Here is a 20,074-nt window from a genome sequence, read left to right as displayed (position 1 = left end):
AGAAATTGGGGAAAATGGCTGCGAAATCAGAGGCAAATGTCTGGGATAAATGACACCCAGATGGCCAGGGCCACCTGTCCTTTTCCTAGAGAAACAAAAGCACCCCCACCCATCCCTTTTTCTCAGCAGTTAAAGGCAGAATTAGCGGGTGAAGATTCCACAAGATGGGAAGTTTCCGATACTGACTTGTGCACCGGGCTAAAGGGTAAGACAGGCAGGGAACTGACAAAGAAGTGATCAATACCCGAGAAGTGAACACAATGCATGACTTTAAGAGCCAGAGATGTACAAAGTTATGGCTGAGCCCGCATCAGAATTTTTGAGATTTAAGAAAAGATCTATGAGAAACAAACTGCGGGCTTCAGAGGGGAGGGGGGTGGGGGAATTGGATAGGCCGGTGATGGGTAGTAAGGAGGGCACGTATTGCATGGTGCACTGGGTGTTACACACAACTAATGAATCATCGAGCCTTACATCGGAAACCGGGGATGTACTGTATGGTGACTAACATAATATAATAAAAAATCATTAAAAAAAAAGAAAAGAAAAGAAAAGAACGCTGTGGGACTCACAGGGAGGCCTGGGGGGATCTGGAATTGAAGTGGATGCAGCCGGCACTGATGGAGAGACAAAGAGGCAAGTTCTGAAGAACACCAAGACACACACACACACACACACACACACACACACACACACACACCAGGAAAACAATTAGAGGTGGTTACTGTCAGCAGTGATTTCTTGAATAGTTTTCATATTCTACTTTTGTGCTTTTGCATGCTGTTACATTTGAATTACTTTGTAATCAGAAAAATGGATATTTATTTTCTGTGACTAAGAAAGCCAGCTAACTGGAAATCAAGCCAATGGAGGCTTGAGCCATCTTAATGCCCAAGTGTGTAAAGCAGTTAATCCTTTAAAAGATCTTTTTTCATATAATTCCACAAAAGAGGTGTAGCATTGTTGCCAGCAGGTAAGAACTTTAAGGCAATGTGATTTCAAAATACTAAGAACAATTGCCATATATTTTCAAAGTACTCAATAGTTATTTGTTAGATGGAGTGGGATTGTGAATAGAGTTGTTTTGCAGGTATACACACGAGAGAGGTAAGATCTGGTCTCTGCCACTAGAAAATCTCATGGAAGCTCCTCTCCTTGGGTGGAAGTTAATGGTTCTTTGAGGTCAGTCTCTATGACAAATTCCTATTTAGGAAGGTCTCCGTGTGTGACCTCTTTGAGAAAACATACTTTCGGGTTTTCCAGGCCAGATTCTATTTCAAACATATTATCAAGTCATCCCACAAACCATAGGAATGTCCCAGCAATTTCAGCATTTCTGACCTCTGAACTGTCTATGACTCACTCTGCTCCGAGAATCCGGGAGCAACACCCAAGCCTCTGCGGATCATGTGTCTGAAGTTCTGATTGGACAGTGTGGCAGCTGGAGTTACTTACGGAATATCACCTCGGTCTCCTGGCTCCCACACCCGCTTCTGCAGACTCAGAGCAGGGCGACGTAGAACCTTGCGATTTCTACTGGTGCCTTATGCAGAGGTTATAAAAGGCTCCCTCTTTCGGAATGACATCTTGCCATCAGCGCCAACGTGGATGGACCTAGAGGGTATAATGTTAAATGCAATAAGTCAGACAGAGAAAGACAAATACCATATGATTTCCCCCGTACATGGAATTTAAGAAATAAAACAAATGAACAAAGAAAGAAAAAAAGAGACAAACAAAAAAACAGACCCTTAAATACAGAGGAAAGGCTGGTGGCTGCCAGAGGGGAGGTAGGTCATGGGGGTTGGGTGAGATAGGTGAAGACCTACCTTGATGAGCACTGGGAAATGTATAGAATTGTGGAGTCATTATATTGTACGCCTGAAACTAAAATAACACTATATGTTAATTACACTTCAATTAATAGATTTTTTTTATTTTTTTCTTTTTAAAAGATTTTATTTATTTATTCATGAGAGAGGCGGAGGCAGAGGGAGAAGCAGGCTCCCCACAGAGCAGGGAGACCCATACCAGACTCGATCTCAGGACCCTGGGATCATGACCTGAGCTGAAGGCAGACGCTTCACGACTGAGCCACCCAGGAGCCCCAATTATACTTCAGTTAAAAGGAAAAGAAGACCCCCTCTTCTGGCAGTGTGACGTCTGGCTGACAACCATCCCTGAGCCTGGGCAGACGGCTTTTGCACAGGTGGAGAACCCAGCAGAGCTGGATCAAAAAGGCCAAAGCATGGAGTACCTCTTTCACTCACGAGAACACAGTTCGGGAGGGACGCAGGACCTCTTCTCGCAGCGCCCTATTTCTTTGACCCCCCGCATGACTGGAGGGGTTTTTTCCTGCTCCAGGGACTGGGAGGCCCCGTTGTCATCCGCGGATGTCCGGTTCCGCACGCGCTGCTTGCACGGCAGGTGCGAGCTGCGGGAAGGCAGCTCGGGTCTCACCGCGGTGGTCTCTGCCCTATACCTGTATATTTTCTTTCCCTTGTGTGTGTGTGTTTTCCTGCTCATTTCCATAAATAAAATGTTCTTTCTCAGCCATATAGCTGCTTCCCCTGATTAATTCCTACCGAGGCCTCTCTGTAATGGTGTTTCTTCTTTTGCTTAAAACAGCAGGCATCTGCTTTTTGAGTTGAGTTAATGGGGGATGGAAGGGAGTTAGCCAAGTCTCCATAGGCTCTCCGAGAATCCCCATAACCCCCTTACAAATGGCTTACTTTTCAGCTGATTTTTCTTGATTTTGTTTTTGCCTCGCCGGGGTAGAATATTTTATATGCCACTCAGAATTTCATGAAACAGCCCACACTGGGTTGGATTTTAAGTAATACCTTCTTGGGAATTCAGGAGGCTTCAGTGATCGTTCCTGTCCTCAGAGCCGGGTTGGTCCTTTGCCATGATCAGAAGAACAAAGCTTTACATCTGCTTTCCTTGCCTTGCAAGGCGGCTATCCCAATTTCACTGCGAGCTTTATTATCCACTGGTCTTCCTCGAACGCCTTACACACAATAGATTGCATCTATTTAAGTATCTAGATCCCTTTGGAAACAAGGCCTTCGTCTGACACACACAAAAAAGATTTTCAGGCAGCAAATCTGCAGGTAGTAATTTTAATAGCCACTAATGTGAATTAATAATTCTAATAACCTCATTTCAGACGTGTTATCGGGACACTGGAGAGGGTTGCCATGGCTGCTGTATTTTACTGCTCACAGCTGTGCAAACTCATTTTGGCCAGAAAACTCTCCTGTCTAACCTCTCCTTTCATTGGTTTGCACAATCTCAGACAGTGTGGATTAAAACCACAACAACAGCAACTTAAGGAAAAGTTGTGTTCCTAAGACGAACTAAATGGTATTGATAAGTGACAATAAGGGATCCCAGTACTTTCAAAAAGAATTACGCAGTTATATATTCATGAAATTAAATCATTGCCTTGGCACATTGTATCGATATCAATGTCCAAATGGTAATTTGTCAGTAATTCTAAAGCACCACTTTAAGTGCTTTGGGCTATGAACAGTATTTCTTAATAAACTATCTTGGGTATCATTGCTTCCTAGAAGATTCCAAAAATAACAGTAATTCATTCACAGTCTCAGGCCTATAACCAAAAACAGCCCAGCAAATGTTTAGCTAGGTGTATGGAGCGTGTGTCTGGGCACTGCGTGGGTATAGGGCAACCCCATGAAATCCAGCCTGACCTTGTCTTGTGGGACCTCCCAGCTGGGAGGGTAAGATTTGTTCTGTGGTAACCACAATAGGATACTAAACAGAACTCCATCTCTGAAGCACCTGTTAATTCCCTGGTACTATGATACTATATTTTCTCATGTAATCCTCACAGTTCCTATAAGGTTGTATTGGTGAGTTTAAAACATAGCCACACATTCTTTGATACCCTCTTTGGGAGGTGGGGTCCATCCTCTCCCCTTGAATCTGGGCAGGCTTGTGACTGCTTTGACTAATAATAGAGTACAGCATAAGTGACAAAATGTCGTAAAAGACCATGCATTCTTTGTCTGGGCTTCTAGAACACCTGCTGGTAGAGCCCAGAACAATCATGTCAGAAGTATACCATGAGGCCACCATGCTGCGAGGAAGCCCAGGGCATGGCTAGGCGCTCTGGGTGCCAGTCCTAGCTGAGCCAGCCTTCAATTTATCCCAACTCACGTACCGAATAAAACTTCCAGGTGATTCCATTTGTCTGTAGATTCCATCTTCCCTCTTCCGTCCCTGCTGTGGCTTGACTGAATTCCTGATCCACAGAATCCACGAGCATAATGAAGTGGCTGTTGCCTTATCCCCAAGTTCTGGGGTGCTTTGCCAAACTGCAATAGATAGCCAAAACACTAGGGAAACTTAGAAGTTAAGCAACTTGGGGCGCTTGGGTGGCTCAGTCAGTTAAGTGGCTAACTCTTGGTTTCAGCTCAGGTCATGATCTCAGGGTCATGAGATTGAGCTCCAAATTGGGCTCTGCTCACTGGGGAGTCAGCTTGAGGATTTCTCTCTCTTTCTCTCTCTCCCTCCTGCCCCTCCCCCACTCACGCTGTCTCTTTCTCTCTCAAAGAAATAAATAAGTCTAAAAAAAAAAAAAAAGGTAAGCAACTTGTCCAACGTCACACAGTGAGTAGTGTGCCTGGGATTCAAAACCCGGTCTGTCTGGTGCTACATATCAAGATCTTTTTACCATAAATTTATAAGCACCATAAGAGAAGTCTATAAACACTGTTACGAAAACACGAGACACAAGTAGTTTTCTTTCTGTCTGTGGTCATTAGCGTGGACTCATCACAGGCTTGCCAATCCTAAACACAGAAAAAGCTGTGGAAAACATGTTGCGATCTTTAATTAAAGTACATTTTTTAGACCCACCCCTGTGTTCCTACCAAATCTTCATGTATCTGATTTGAAAAGTAGCCAACTCATTGACTTTAACTTTCATCTGAACCCATATGGCAATCTGGAACTCAGAATGAAACCCTCAAGTCCTGTTCCGCTCCGGTTGCTCCATTGGAAGCCAATCATGGGAATGGGTAACAGCTTCCCTTCTTTGTTGCCATTTAAATACTGTCTTCTTGTTTCATTAAAAAAAAAAAAAAAAAAAAAAGAAAGAAAAAAAAAAGAGTTCTAAACTTTTACAAACCTTGGCTCTTTAGATTCAGGACTGCAAAAGAAATGCAGATCTGAAGAAGTTAGACCATTTTACCATCCCTGTCCACAGTGAGGCCCATTCCGACGGTTGTGGTCCGATAAACTCAAAGCTCATTCCCTCGTCCCCCTCTCTCCCTCGGCCCCACACAGTCCTGTGAGAAAAGGTAAGGCTAACGTTATACTCACTTAGAGGTTTGCAGGACTCAGGAAAATGCTCGGTGAAATGGGGATAATTTAATAAAAGCCTCAAACCTCATTGGAGCTGAGCTCTAGGCAACATACGTCTGCACTTCGAAAACTCTTACAGGCAGGACTGAAATTCTACATCAACTCCATTTTCCTGGAACACAGTCACTAACTTTGTGAAGCCTTTTTTTATAATGAGAGGTCTCGATGCAAGGTCACAGGTGACAGAATTGCTTATGCAATTAGTCACTAAATGCATCTAGGAGCCTTTGGGAATAAGGGACTTTCCTGCTGAGGAGACTTATTTATTGTTAATTATAATTTCTCTTATCAGCTTCTCTGTGGATTTGGTGCCTACAAAGAAAGACGGAGTAGAGAAAATGACGAGGTTTCTGTAAAACAGACGTTCCCGTAGTTAACAGGGCCCTGTTGGCGGGAGCATTTAGGAATAGCCGATGGAATAACAGAACAGATGCCCTCTGTCCACCGTGCACGCACGTCACCTCCTGCGTGGGCCCCCCAGGGGAATGGCACAGCCCTTTGGAGCGGCCACTCACATGTTGTCCTGTGGAAATGGTGAATGAGAGCTCCAGCCCCCCAAGAAGCTCTTCTGGAACCCCAATGTCTGCATCCCACCTCACAGCCTCTATTTCCTATTTTACCTGAAAGTCCCACCTCTTGAACTACCCTGGTCAGGGTGCGTGGTGACGACGGATCATGTTGGCCTCTCTCCAACACTGTAGGTTCCAGGACACTAGCAACTAACATGACATTGAAATGTAACCTGCTGGGAGGGACCAAAGTCCACGTGATGTCATCCTTGTCAGTGTGACAAGTTGGCTTCCTTTAGATGGCAAGGGGCTGTGTGCGCGTACCACTTCTTAACTGACCCCTTGTGGTTCCTATGATGCAGTTTTTATATAGAAAGAAAAAAATGCCGTTGTATTAAAAAAAATATCGAGCATCTCATTAAATATTGCCAGTTTAATATATTTTTTTTTTCCTGTGGGGCTGTCTTCATGGGGTTTGTGGTATAATTCTTCGCAGGTTATAAAAGTACATAATCACTTTTGACAAATATAGATACACATATTTCCCCACCAGCAATAAGTGGATTAGATGATATTTCAGATCTAGACAACCCTAATTAAATTATGTCTAACTTTACTGGCCTCTGTGGATTGATCTCTCTTTGACCTTCGCAGCCATCAGAATAAATGAAAAGAAAGCATTCTAATGTTTTTTCACGTTAAAACTTTAACACAAGCCTTCGTATCTGTATACTACCTAAATATATCAACTGCAAGCAGCAAATGTTTCCTTGTTGCTTTTGTGGTTTTTTTAAAACCCTATAGTAGTATGACTTAGCATTATGTCGGGAAATACATACATTTGGTTACCGCGAGAAAGGTCATTTAAATTACATTTTTCATGTTTCCACATTCATTTAAGAGAGGAAAAAAATGTTTTTTAAATAAACATTCTTTCTTAAAACAGGAGTGTACATGTACTCTTTTGCTTTTATCTTTTTAATAATACAGGATAAAAGTATAACCCAACATAGTGAACAAAAGACATTTTCTTTAAATGGGTAAGTAGGAAACATTTTCTTTGCCACACCACATACTGGAAATTATCTCTCATGTGAAAGGAAACTTTTTTGCTCTTTATGAGGTGGCTTTGTGGTAAATACGGTTAGGGGAACATTTTTGGCATTTGTGAAAAGACGATGTTTATGTTACACTTTATTTTTTAAAGGTTGGATGTATTTTGCTGTTTGTTTACAAACTGGAATTTCACTACAAGATAACAGGTGTGCTCTTTTACGTAAGTATAAAATTCAGAAATTACAAGTACTGTGGACTACTAAAACTAGCTTTTCTTTCCTTTTTCTTTCTTTCTCTGCCCTTCTTTTTCCTTGCTTTATGTAAGACAATTTATGATTCTGATTCTTAAATTAGAAAACTCTCCTTGAGGATTTAAAATATAATCCCGTTTGTGGGGCGCCTGGGTGGCACAGCGGTTAGGCGTCTGCCTTCGGCTCAGGGCGTGATCCTGGCATTATAGGATCGAGCCCCACATCAGGCTCTTCTGCTATGAGCCTGCTTCTTCCTTTCCCACTCCCCCTGCTTGTGTTCCCTCTCTCGCTGGCTGTCTCTGTCTCTGTCGAATAAATAAATAAAATCTTTAAAAAAAAAAAATAAATAAAATATAATCCCGTTTGTGACTATTTACATACAAACGCTTCAGGATTACGTAAATTATGTAATTCAAAGTACTCCCGCCATGGGAATAATACTTTCAAGTTGTCATCTGATAAAAGTATTCATACATTTTAAGAAGCCAGAAGCAGGATTTATGTTTCATTCAGTGTGTGTGTGTGTGTGTGTGTATGTGTGTGTGTGTGGGTGGGTCCTCTACAGTGTTTAGTACTAAGTCCTCCACATAGGGGGTACTCAATAAATATTTGAATTAACATGGACCACCATATTGACCAATATGAGGGGTAATTGATACTTTTTGATTATAATAATAAACACAAAGCAAAATATTAAATGATGGACTTTTTGCTAAGTGGTTTCACTGTTTTGTTGAATAAATCACAGCAATATTCACCTACCTGATGAGTTACATGGTGGGTAGCTTTTTTTCCTGCTGATGGACAATCAGCTTGATCATGGCCTGATGGCACCTGCTATCCACAGGCATTCCGATGGGGCTTTTGGCATGTGTCTCTTTATCTCTAGAGTTCTAAGGGTACATCTCCTGATACCATTTTTTCTGTCAGCTGGAGAAGGTCTTTTGGCCATGCACACACAGACACCTACCACTGAAAATTTCTCAAGACTGTTCATTTTCAATTTTAACTACTTTTAATTGGTATGCTTTCTTTTTATAATTATTATTTTATTGAATTAGTTATGACTCTTAATTGAAGTGGTTCTACACAGGATGAAGGTTGACTGAAGAAGGAAAGGCATATTTTGCTTTTCTGATGTTTTGATTTGGCATTCTTATATCGCGCTAATCTTGAAGAAGTATCAAATTCTCCAAAAGAAATTGCAGGAAAGAAACATCTCCCTGCTCTTTGGCCCCTACCCAAGGCCCATAGTATCCGATGTTCTGAAATTCTTTCCATGATTAAGGTGACCTCTACTGAAAAGGCTGGTCCATTTTACACAGCGTCAAATAAACTGACAACCAGAGAGATTAAATAAGAATTGTTATAAAGTGAATGGGATAGACTGGTGATGGGTAGTAAGGAGGGCACTTATTGCATGGTGCACTGGGTGTTATACGCAACTAATGAATCATCGAGCTTTACATCGGAAACCAGGGATGTACTGTATGGTGACTAACATAATATAATAAAAAATCATTAAAAAAAAAGAATTGTTATAAAGTGTGCAAAGTCAGAGTCAATAGACTTCTTTTTTTTCCAGTAGCTTTCTGCTTATTCCTGAATAAAAATAAGTTTTACAACAGAAATAATCATTCTTACCCTAATGAAAATCTTGATGTACTGGCAATTTTGCAACCCTTACCTTTCTCCCAAAATATTATTTTCATTTTTTAATGTTTTTTTTATTATATGATGTTAGTCACCATACAGTACATCCCTGGTTTCCGATGTAAAGTTCGATGCTTCATTAGTTGTGTATAACACCCAGTGCACCATGCAATACGTGCCCTCCTTACTACCCATCATATTATTTTCAATTACTCTGTACTTGGAGCTAGAAGAACCAAACTAAAATAAAAGGTAAATTACTTAACTTTCACACTGTTACACTTGACCCAAAATTACATCCCAGAGATCATTCAAATCCTCACAACATCACCTTTGAAAAAATTAAATTCCATAACTCCTTATAACTTCCTTTTCATTTTCTGTCTTATTATACCCTGTGTGGTTAATTCCATTCTCTCTCTTTTTATTCTCTTCCTATCCGGGAACTGGGGCTGTCTTCCACAACCTCCTCTTTTTTTCCCTTTTGAAAAGCAATTGAAAACATCTTTGCTTGCTGCTCAGAGGGAATTCATCCATTTAACATAAAATTACATAGGAATTCCCCAGATAGAGAATATGAAACATCTCCCACCATGTCAAGGAAGCGGTTTCTGTAGATGGTGCCACACTCAGGTGGTGTCTGCTAAGGATCTGAGTGCTGTACAAGTTCCCCATTCAGCGCACTTTGTCTTGTGAAGATATTTCTACTGCTCACTCTTGTCTGTCCCCTCATTCATTTGAGTAATCACTGGCAGCAGCAGAAGCCTAATTATCCACATCATCCACTCAGTGCTCAAAACAGGGGTAAGCACGGCACGATTCCTTCCTTACGAATCCACTGCCTTCTTAACGATAACTGATGCAAACAGCATCTTATGAATGGAATTTGTGAGCAAAGGCTGGGAGCTGATGAAGTTAGCCCTGGCCTCACCTCAGTGGCGAGGATCACCTGCCCTTCTCCACTTCCTGTCAAACTGCCAACGGGGCCAGGGCTGGTTTCTTTAAAATGTGCCTCAGGGATGTTCAGACCATATGGCAGCACGGAGAATGTCACCCTATGCTCTAGGGTATTTTCCCCATAGCTTACACAAATTGTAAATTATTATCCATAAAATAATGGTAAAGAGAGACAAGGGCAGCGAAAGGATCTGCTGTAAAGCCTCCATTAGCAAATGAGATTGGCTTTCTTATTCATGTGAAAAGTTCAAGGAGGCAATCTTGTTAAACAGCCATTTTGCATAAAGAAATAATATGCCATAATGGACCTTTTCAAATAACTTTGATGTTTTCCAGAACAATTTATTAAGACCGTGCTTTGGAGGAATAAGGGAAGAAGTCTCACTGGAGGATAAAATCGGCGGCTCGTGGGCAGTTGGTCATGGCTCAGCACATTTCAGAGCTGTCTGAAACACCTTTTGGTTCCCTGCTAGAAGTGCCTAACTTCGCTGTTCCCCCCGCTGCACCCCCGTCCTAGCTCGGCATTGTTGATATCAGAGAAGCACCGTCCTCTGGGGAGCAGGGGGCGGAAAGGCAGAAAGACTGATGGGGCTATGCCCTGGTTTTGCAAGAAGGAGGTTAATAATTTACCTATCTGAAGTAGGTTGCACAAGCAAGACCCGTAATTTGGCTTCTTGGATGGATATGTACCCCTACATACACCCGTGTGCGGAGCTCACCCAGTAAGTACACTGCTTATCAAACTCCTTCCCGGAATTTGCCCAAGGGTACCTGCTTCTGCCCCGCTCTCCTGGGTTGCTTACATGAAATAAAATGCCTCTCAAGTGCTTTCAGTGTCTCTGCGTTTTGGGTGCATTCTCAGAAGTGATGACTTCTTGGTTTATTAATACCATATTTATAGAAGCACATTCTGCAAAGCAGTCGTTTCGTAGGTTGCTAGAGGGGTCCCTTGCCAAACAAATTTGGGAAACCCTGGAAAAACAAAATTACACAGTCTTCTTTACCATGGAAATGCAATATATTACAGATCTTTTCACATATTATTCGTTTTGTGACCCTTCTCTAGGGTTATGTAGTTTGCTACATTTCTCGAACTTACTTGAATTTCATCAAGGAACATCTTTAGTCAAACATGCTTTGTTGCACAGGACTTATAGAGGGAGAAGAATTGATCTTTCTTTTCTTTCTTTCTTTCTTTCTTTCTTTCTTTCTTTCTTTCTTTCTTTTTCTTTCTTTTTTTTTTCTGGTAATCTAAGGTGGCTTGAAAACCAGTAAATAAGCTGGGAATGAGAAGGTGGAAGCTTTACGTTGTAGAGATTTTCTCTCTTACCAGCTTTGATGAAGCAAGCTGCCATTTTGGAGAGGGCAATGCAGCAAGGCACTGAGAGACGCTTCTCCCAAAAGCCAGCAAAGAACCTCAAGCCGAGACTGAATCTTGCCAACAACCCTGTGGGGAATCCTTCCCCAGTTGATACTTCAGATGCAGCTGCAGACCCTGGATGGACACTGACTGTAACCTGTGAGAGAACACGAAGCAGAGGACCAGCCAAACTGTACCTCAATTCCTGACCCACAAAATCTGTGAGATAATAAGAGTTTCGAGCCACTAGCTTTTGGGGGTAATTTATTATGCAGCAATAGGTAACTAATATGGATATTGGTCTAGAGTCTATAATAACGTGAACCAAAACCAACTAGTCTAAAAAATTATAATAGAAGATATAAATTCTTTGCAGACTTTTGAAGGAGAAAAACAGATTACTTTTCTTAGGATAAGACAGCATATTCCAGTTACATAGGAAAGAATGTTCAAGGGCATGTAATGCCCATCACTGCAGAGAATATCTCCTGAGAAGTATTCTTTTTTTTTTTTTTGAAGATTTTATTTATTCATTTGAGAAAGAGAGAGAGAGAAAAAACGAACAATGGGGAGGGGCAGAGGGAGGGAGAGAGAGAGAGAGAAAGGGAAGCAGACTCCCCACTGAGCAGGAAGCCTGATCTGGGGCGCGGTCCCAGGACCCTGGGGTCATGACCTGAGCTGAAGGCAGACATTTAACCGACTGAGCCACCCAGGCGCCCCTGAGAAATATTCTTATTAATTATATGCATGACACTATGGGGAGTAGAAGAAGGAATTAGTTCTTGTCCTCAAGGAACTTTATCTCTAGAAGAGAAGCAAATAAATAATTGAGCATCTATTTTCAAAAGCAGAAGCAAAATAAAGTACAAAGTGCTACAGAAGCTATAGTTCCATATGTGCATATGGGAGAGATTAGTCCCAACAGAATGGAAGGAGAAAACTAAGGAAGTTTACTTGGAGGAAATGCCAATTGAATTGGCCTTGAGGAATAGGAAATAAAATAGTAGCATTTTAACAGATGGAAAGGGTGAACAAAGACATTCCTGGGGGAGAAGTGAACATAAGAAAAGGTTCAGATATAAGGAAGTATGCGGTGAATTCAGGGTGTGTTCAACAAGTATGTGTGGGACATTAAATAGGGTACCTCAAAGAAAGAACTAAAACCGAAACTGAACATTCAGATGATTTTTGTATGTACTGGGTGGATTTTTCTTTCAACAAATTATATTGAGGGAATGACAATTTAGTTACCAGAATGAAAGAGCAGTCTCAATTTCAATCCTCTTGGTTCCAAGTCTACACTGACATGGGTAATAAACATCACCCTTCAGATAAGCCTGGGCACCCTTTATAAATGACCTCAAAAGGTCCACAAACCTAAGCCTAGGAGATGAGATAACATGAAATTGAAACTATCCAAGCCAAGGACCATCAAACCCCAAATCACCTCCAGACAAGATTCCACATTGCCCCTTGGAAACTTCTTCTGTCTGACAACCTTGACAACCAGACTACTCTTCTTGATTTTGTGTTTCCTACTGGTTAATTGCCCACTTTGAAATTGTGAAGATACTTAAGTCTTCTCTGAAAAGTTCTGAGTTTCTTTGACCTTTCTTCATAGGTCTTTTTACCAAGTCATTAATAATTGTCACGTTCTCCTCTGGACCTAGTCCAAACTTCTCATGTCTCTTTAGTAGTAAAGACCCCATCTTGGCAGAGCACATTAATACAGGGCCTAACATATGACAGGTAGGGTTAAAGAATGGCTTGGCTTTCACATTTCATATTCCATGCATATGACATCATGTGATGTTTACTTCCTAATGTCAGGGCCATGTCATGGGCCCACATATGTTCTGCCCATCATGATTTCAGAGCTAAGATAAGTTTTGGCTCTATGAACAGCTCACTAAACTTTTCTTCGGGGTCATAAAATGTAGGAGTTATTACCCTTCAAATGGGTTATATTGTAACAAATATCCATTGTGATTAGAATTTTAATGTTTGAATACTGGAAATGAAGCAGGCTTAAAGCTGCTTCCTGTTGGTAAAGTGGTATGAACTTAGCTAAGAACCTTCGTAGGCATTGTCATTGAAGGTCTCACAAACATCCTGCTGGGGATGTCGAACAAGGTTCCTAATTCTATCGTCGTTTTTCCACTAACCAATTAAGGTTTAGATATGGTAATTTATTTATGTAAGTAAATTGTGAATGGTGAACTCCTAAGAATCTAATAAAAACCAAACAAACCCTTATGGGACTTGCCTCTTCAAACAAATGCTTTACCTCCAAATTCCCCCCTAAATTGGTAAAACATATAAGCCCTAAATCACTAATAATAAAATGCAATTTAGCTGTAGGATAGTAGTAAAATTTAGGCCCAATTTGCCTACATTGAATTATGAGTTTATGACCCAAGGGATTGCTGTGTTGTTTTCTTGCACATACACGTAGCACAGCCAGCAAGTGCCTGGACACTCTCAGTGAGGGTCATGAGAAGACTCAGGGACCATCATAAAAGAAGGTGCATAACAGAATTGCTATCTTTTTCCTCAGCAGATAAAACCATCATCCACCTCGTAGGTGGTGGAATCCCGTCCCCTTAATACCTAATAATGTGTATTATACTTGGTATTGAGAGAAGAGATCTGTAAGCCTACTCTCTCTTAAAGTAGGGGAATTTCCTTTTCCCCAACTGGGCAAATATTTGGCAGTAAATGTTAATGCATCTTGCTGTAAATCAATCACTCCGTCCATCTATCATCTATCTATCATCTATCTATCATCTATCTATCATCTATCTATTATCTATCTATCTATCTATCTATCTATCTATCTATCTATCTATCTATCATCTATCTATCATCTATCTTCCATCCCATCTGCCTACCTTCTCCCACGTCTGTATTCTTGGTGGCAAGGTTCTACTTTGCCAGAAGTACCTGTTTTTATCTCGACCATTAGAAATCTTTTTTTTTTTTTAAAGATTTTATTTATTTATTTGACACAGATAGAGACAGCCAGCGAGAGAGGGAACACAAGCAGGGGGAGCGGGAGAGGAAGAAGCAGGCTCATAGCAGAAGAGCCTGATGTGGGGCTCGATCCCACAACGCCGGGATCACGCCCTGAGCCGAAGGCAGACGCTTAACCGCTGTGCCACCCAGGCGCCCCGACCATTAGAAATCTTAACTCCAGTGTTCTTTTATTAAACCGCACAGTTGGTGGTGAAAATCCACTGGGAGCTCTGGTGCTTGGGAATCACATTACTATATGATTATCCTGTTTTGTCATTGTAAAATTATGTACGTCACTGAGTAGCAGGAAATCAGGAATTGCACAAAACCAGTCAGCAAATTATATTCTAAGTATTCCCTTTGGAATCAATTAAAGAACATCTTTAACAAATTAGTCCTTTTGTTTCATCATTAGAAAGGAATACATAAACAGAATATTTAGGCAATGAAATATTTTTCATCCACATTAATTATGGCAAATTAGCTGGAGTATCTGTAATAAATTGCAAAGTTTGACTATGGACTTATTAAAGTGAAAGCTATCCTCATAGCCTGAATTTATTCATTTTCATGGCCTAAAATTGTAATTTAATAGTTTTATTGGCATGTGATAATTCTCAAATTATAAGAATATAGATATCTCACTAGTGTTTTACATATAGCTGAAAATTACCTATAGCATTTCAATAACAATATAAAAAAATGAACAAATGTTCAAATTTGATTGGTCACATAGCTTCTTAGCTCTTTTGGAAAACAAATAAAAACTCTTTCTGCAATGAACCACTAATTTATACCTAAAAATTTCTAAGACAACCAACTATTTTATTACTTTTGTTTGATTTTGTGAAAATCTCACTATGTATTAATATTTTTCTTTTCCTCATTCTTTCACATGAGCCAAACTCCTGATAAATTTCCCCCCAATAAAAGGAGGAAACAAAAGGGGCATTCTGCATGATTTGTTTAATTCCTCAAAGCCCCTTCCTAGCAATATTTCTTGAAAGAATGTTCTATAGTAAAACTCCACTTCCCACATCATTTCAGGACTCAACCATCTCTAGTCAGGTTTCTATTCCCATCATCCTCTAAAATTGCCCTTTTTGGTCACCAATGATCATTTCTTTTTTCCTTTTCTTACTTGACTATTTACCATATTTCAAAACACATGAATATTCCCTACTTTGTAGAACAGTGTCTGCACTTGGTTTCCTTGACACCATACTCTTTCCCCACTTCAATAGTTACTTCTAATTAGTCTCCTTCCCCAGCTCCTCTTCCTCTGTTTAATATCCAAGTCATAATTCCAGGCTCCTTCTCTTCCCTAGGTAATCTTAGCAAGCCCCATTGCTATAGCTATCATCTATATGGTAATGAACTCAAATCTATTACTTCTGTCCTGATCTCTGGTTATTTGATTTCTAAATGACTCATAGGCTCCTCACTTGCTGTTTGAAACAGAATTCTTAATTTCTTACCACAAACATATTCTGAGCCTGCACTTACCAGCAAAATACCCCAGCATCTACTAGTTGCTCAAGCCAAGAACCTTGGTGTCATCCTTGACTTCTTTTACTCTCCCATTTTCAATCCCTTACAAGACTTCTGTCAGCTCAACATCCACAACATACGCCAACCCATCTACTTCCATTTACCTCTTACTGCCACGTGTCTCTCTAAGCCATCATAGTCCCTCACGTGAAATGCTGCTGGAGCCTCTTTAGTGGTCTTCTTGATTCTACTCTTGTCCCCTGCCTTCACTCCATTCCCTACACAGCAGTCAGAGTAACCTGGTAAATCATGTGATCTTATTCCTCTTTATAAAATTCTCCATTGGGAAAAAAAAAAATTCTCCATATGAGTCCCTCACACTGGAAATAAAATCCAAAATCTGTACCTTGGCCTTTAAAGAACACCTGATCTGGTCCATGTTAACCTTTCTGAATTTCTCTTGCACCACTTTTCTCTACTCTGTGTATCAAAATTCCTGGTGGAGGGGTCATCACCAGTCTGTGTACGTGAGTGAGAATGGAGGGGATCAGAGCCCCGGGGCACTCCATGATAAACATGTTATAATCTACCAAGATTGTGAGGTTGTTTATTTCTATAGCATAGCTTCTCCTGTTTTAGCTGGTACAGGAAATCATTTCCATATTCATTCATAAAATACTTATTTCTTGGGCATGTAGTATATGTGGGATGTTATCTTTAGAACAATGAATATAGCTGGGGTAGGCAAAGCCCCTGTTTTCAGGAGGTTTATAGTATAATGAGGATGGATAAAATAAATAAGCAAAGGAATGAATGACTAAGATAACTTCTTCACAATGAAAATGTACAAGGCACATCCCAACCCTTCTGCAAACTCAACAGGAGGATTACAAACCAGGTTGCCATTGAGCAAATATCATAAACAACCCCAAGCTAAGGAAGATGGCCACAAAATGTATCCAAAACAACTATGGAGTTCAAACTCTTTGAAATAATGATGATAAATGTAATTAATGAACAAAGTCTAGCAATTAAAAAAGAATAATGGTAAAAAGATTCTCAAATTTAAAGAAAAAAATCAGAATTAATATTTTAAAAATTGTATAATGTGCTGTATAAGACAAATGAGAGAAAAATATCACGTACTTAAGACACAGCACAGAATAACTTAAGAACACTCAAACAGAACATCTAAGCTTTCGAAATAAAAAGAGGGTTCCCAAGAAATAGGCAAGAATGGTAAAGGCACCAGATATTTCAGTAGCCACATGAAAAGGAAGAAGGTAATGGAGTAAAAGTTTCACAGTATAAAGAAAAAGAATTTGAATCTAGATTTATTTTTTCAGTCTACCTAAGCTGTTATTTAATACAAGGTTAAAATAAGAAATTTTTTAGACATTTTACAACACTAACTGTTGAATCACATTCTGAAAGAACTTTAGAGGAATTAAATGAGGAAGGAGAGAAATTAATCAAGGAGAAAGCAATGAAATATTGGAAACTAGGTAAGTACAAAATTTGACTGAGTGAATAATACCTATAAAGAAAAATGTATATCCTGTAAGCATGAACCCAAAACATTAAGGAGACTAAATTGACTGGCAAGGGGAGAGTAGAGTTCTGGTGCTAATGAACAAACAAAAAATATACAAGATATTTATAGAAAAAAATTTAAAGTCTATTGAAGAATATTAAACAATAAATAAATGGAAAAATGTCACATGTTTTAAGGTGGGAAGACAACATTTTACAGATGTTAATTTTCCCTAAATTAATGTATATACTCAATATTATTCCCATTAGTATCCCAGCAGGAGCTTTAGTGGAATTAGACCAACTGATTAAAATTTATGTAGATTAAAAAAAAGGCCAAAAAATAGCTAAGAATATTCTTAAAAAGAATCAGATTCATATATATGGAAACCTAATATATGACAGTAGAGAAATTTAAAACCATTGGGAAATCTCAATGTTTAAATAAATTGTTCTGAGGAAATTAGTTCATCATATGTACAAAAATATCCCTATCTCATACAAAAATACATCCCCGATGGTTTTCGGTTTTAAGTATAAAAAACAAAATACTCATATATTAGAAAACAAAGTAGGAGGCTATTTTTGTGACATTGTTTTGGGGCATTGTTTCTCTAAAAACATGCAGAAATTGGGCGCCTGTGTGGCTCAGTCGATTAGGTGTCTGCCTTCAGCTTGTGTCATGATCTCAGGGTCCTGGGATCGAGACCCATGTTGGGCTCCATGCTTAGTGGGGAGTCTGCTTGTCCCTCTCCCTCTGCCCTTCTCCCCACTTGTGCTTTCTCTCAAATAAATAAAATCTTTAAAAAATGCAAAAATCACAAATCATAAAGGGACATTGATGGAATTTATTGAATAAACATAAAAGATTTCTATTCAACGAATGTGATAGGAGAAGACTGAGTAAAGACGTTTCCAATTTACATTACTACTAAAGGATTAATATATAAGATACACGTAAAATTCTGTAAGTCAAAAAAATATATAACCCAATAGAAGTAGAAAGTCAAATAAATGGCTTATGAGAAACTCAATCTCACTATGGGCAGTGAAAGGCAAATTAAAGCAACAGTAAGATCTACTCAATAAGCATTAAATTAGTAAAAATGTATAAACTGGATGATATCCAGTGTCAACAGAAGATAAAGAGAATTAAGACAGAGATGAACCTCGGCCCACTTGCTGGTAGGAACAACTGGTGTAGCGTTTTGGAGAGCAATTTCAGAGTTTTACAAATTTGAAGGCGTACCTAGTGATTCTACTCCTAAGTATCTATCTCCATAAAGCCCTCAAAGAGATTCACAAAAAGCCATATATGAGGATGGTCACAATGCTGTTTGGGATTACAGTTCTGGAATAAAACTTCATTGGTTATGAATAATAGAATGCATAAATATGTGAGACATGCAACTAATGAAATACTATGTAGCGGTTAAAATGAATGAAGCAGATCCATATGTATCTCCATGTAAAGTCCCCAAAGCATATGTTAAATAAAAAGAAAAAAAAGCAAGATGCAGAATATGCAGCATAATATACCACATGGATGGATGCCTTTGAAGGAATTGGGGGTAAGAAAGAAGGCAGAAAATACGACAAAATAAAAAACAGCCTATGCATGAACTAATGATGATAGATGATCACGAACTCATGATTGATTGTGTGTGTTCCGTCCTGAGTTGGGCATTGGCAGGCAGTGCAGGGTGGAAAATAAAGCAAAGGAAACTGGGTAATAGGAAAATACGAGTAAGCCTGGTGGGGGGTGGGTGGGAGAGACAGAGTGGTCAGGAAGGCCACTTTCAGGTGATATGTATGCTGGAACATGGTGATGAGCCACCAGAGACCTTAGGAACTGGCAGATGGCTAAGATGCCAAGATAGGGACAGGTAGGTGTGTTGAGGCATAAGAAACAGAAGAGCAGGTCAGGGTGGGTAATGGATGGAAAATGGGGGCTTGAGAAATGGGTGAGACTGATGGAATCATGAGGGTCTTTGAAGACCACTGGGAGGGTTTGGAATCTCTTTTAAATTCAATGGGAATTAACAGGAGAACTTTAAGCAGGGGATAACACGTTTGATTTACATCTTCAAAAGCTCACTTCAGCTTTTAAGCAAAGAACGCATTAAGGGAACAAGAACGTAATAGAAGAGAAAATAGGTCATATTTGAGGTAGGCAAATTATTTGGGTTACATGTGACCACAGTGATACTTAGTTTAAGAAGATGGTGGAGCAATATAAAACAAGAGATCTGGAGAAAAGAAAATGTAACCCAAGAAATTAAAAAACAAAACAAAACAAAACAAAAAAACCCAACAATTATACCCAGGAAAATTGTCCTTCAAGTTTAAAGGCAAAAGAGATACATCTTCAAAAATATAAGATTTAGGGAATATACCTCTTATGAACCCTTCTTGAAAAATCTATGAAAAGATGGACTCTAGCCAAGAAAGAGATGTGCCAAACAGGGAACTAGGGAATAGAGAAACTGTAGTAAAAATAACCAAACCCAACCAAAACAAAACAAAACAAAATCCAAAATACTCTACTTAAATATAGAACTATATCTGGGCAACTATGAGAATTAAGAATGTAGGCCAGGGGGCGCCTGGGCGGCTTAGTCGTTAAGCGTCTGCCTTTGGCTCAGGGCATGGTCCCGGCGTTCTGGGATCGAGCCCCACATCGGGCTCCTCCACTGGGAGCCTGCTTCTTCCTCTCCCACTCCCCTGCCTGTGTTCCCTCTCTCGCTGGCTGTCTCTATCAAATAAATAAATAAAATCTTTAAAAAAAAAAAAAAGAATGTAGGCCAGAATGTAAATGTTGTAATGGTATCTGAAGACCTTCAAGGAGAAGGAGG

Source organism: Ursus americanus, chromosome 31 (genome assembly GCF_024610735.1).
Source record: "Ursus americanus isolate L20-20 chromosome 31, mUrsAme1.1.p, whole genome shotgun sequence".
Lineage (NCBI taxonomy): Eukaryota > Metazoa > Chordata > Mammalia > Carnivora > Ursidae > Ursus > Ursus americanus.
Note: the sequence above shows the minus strand (reverse complement) of the source record.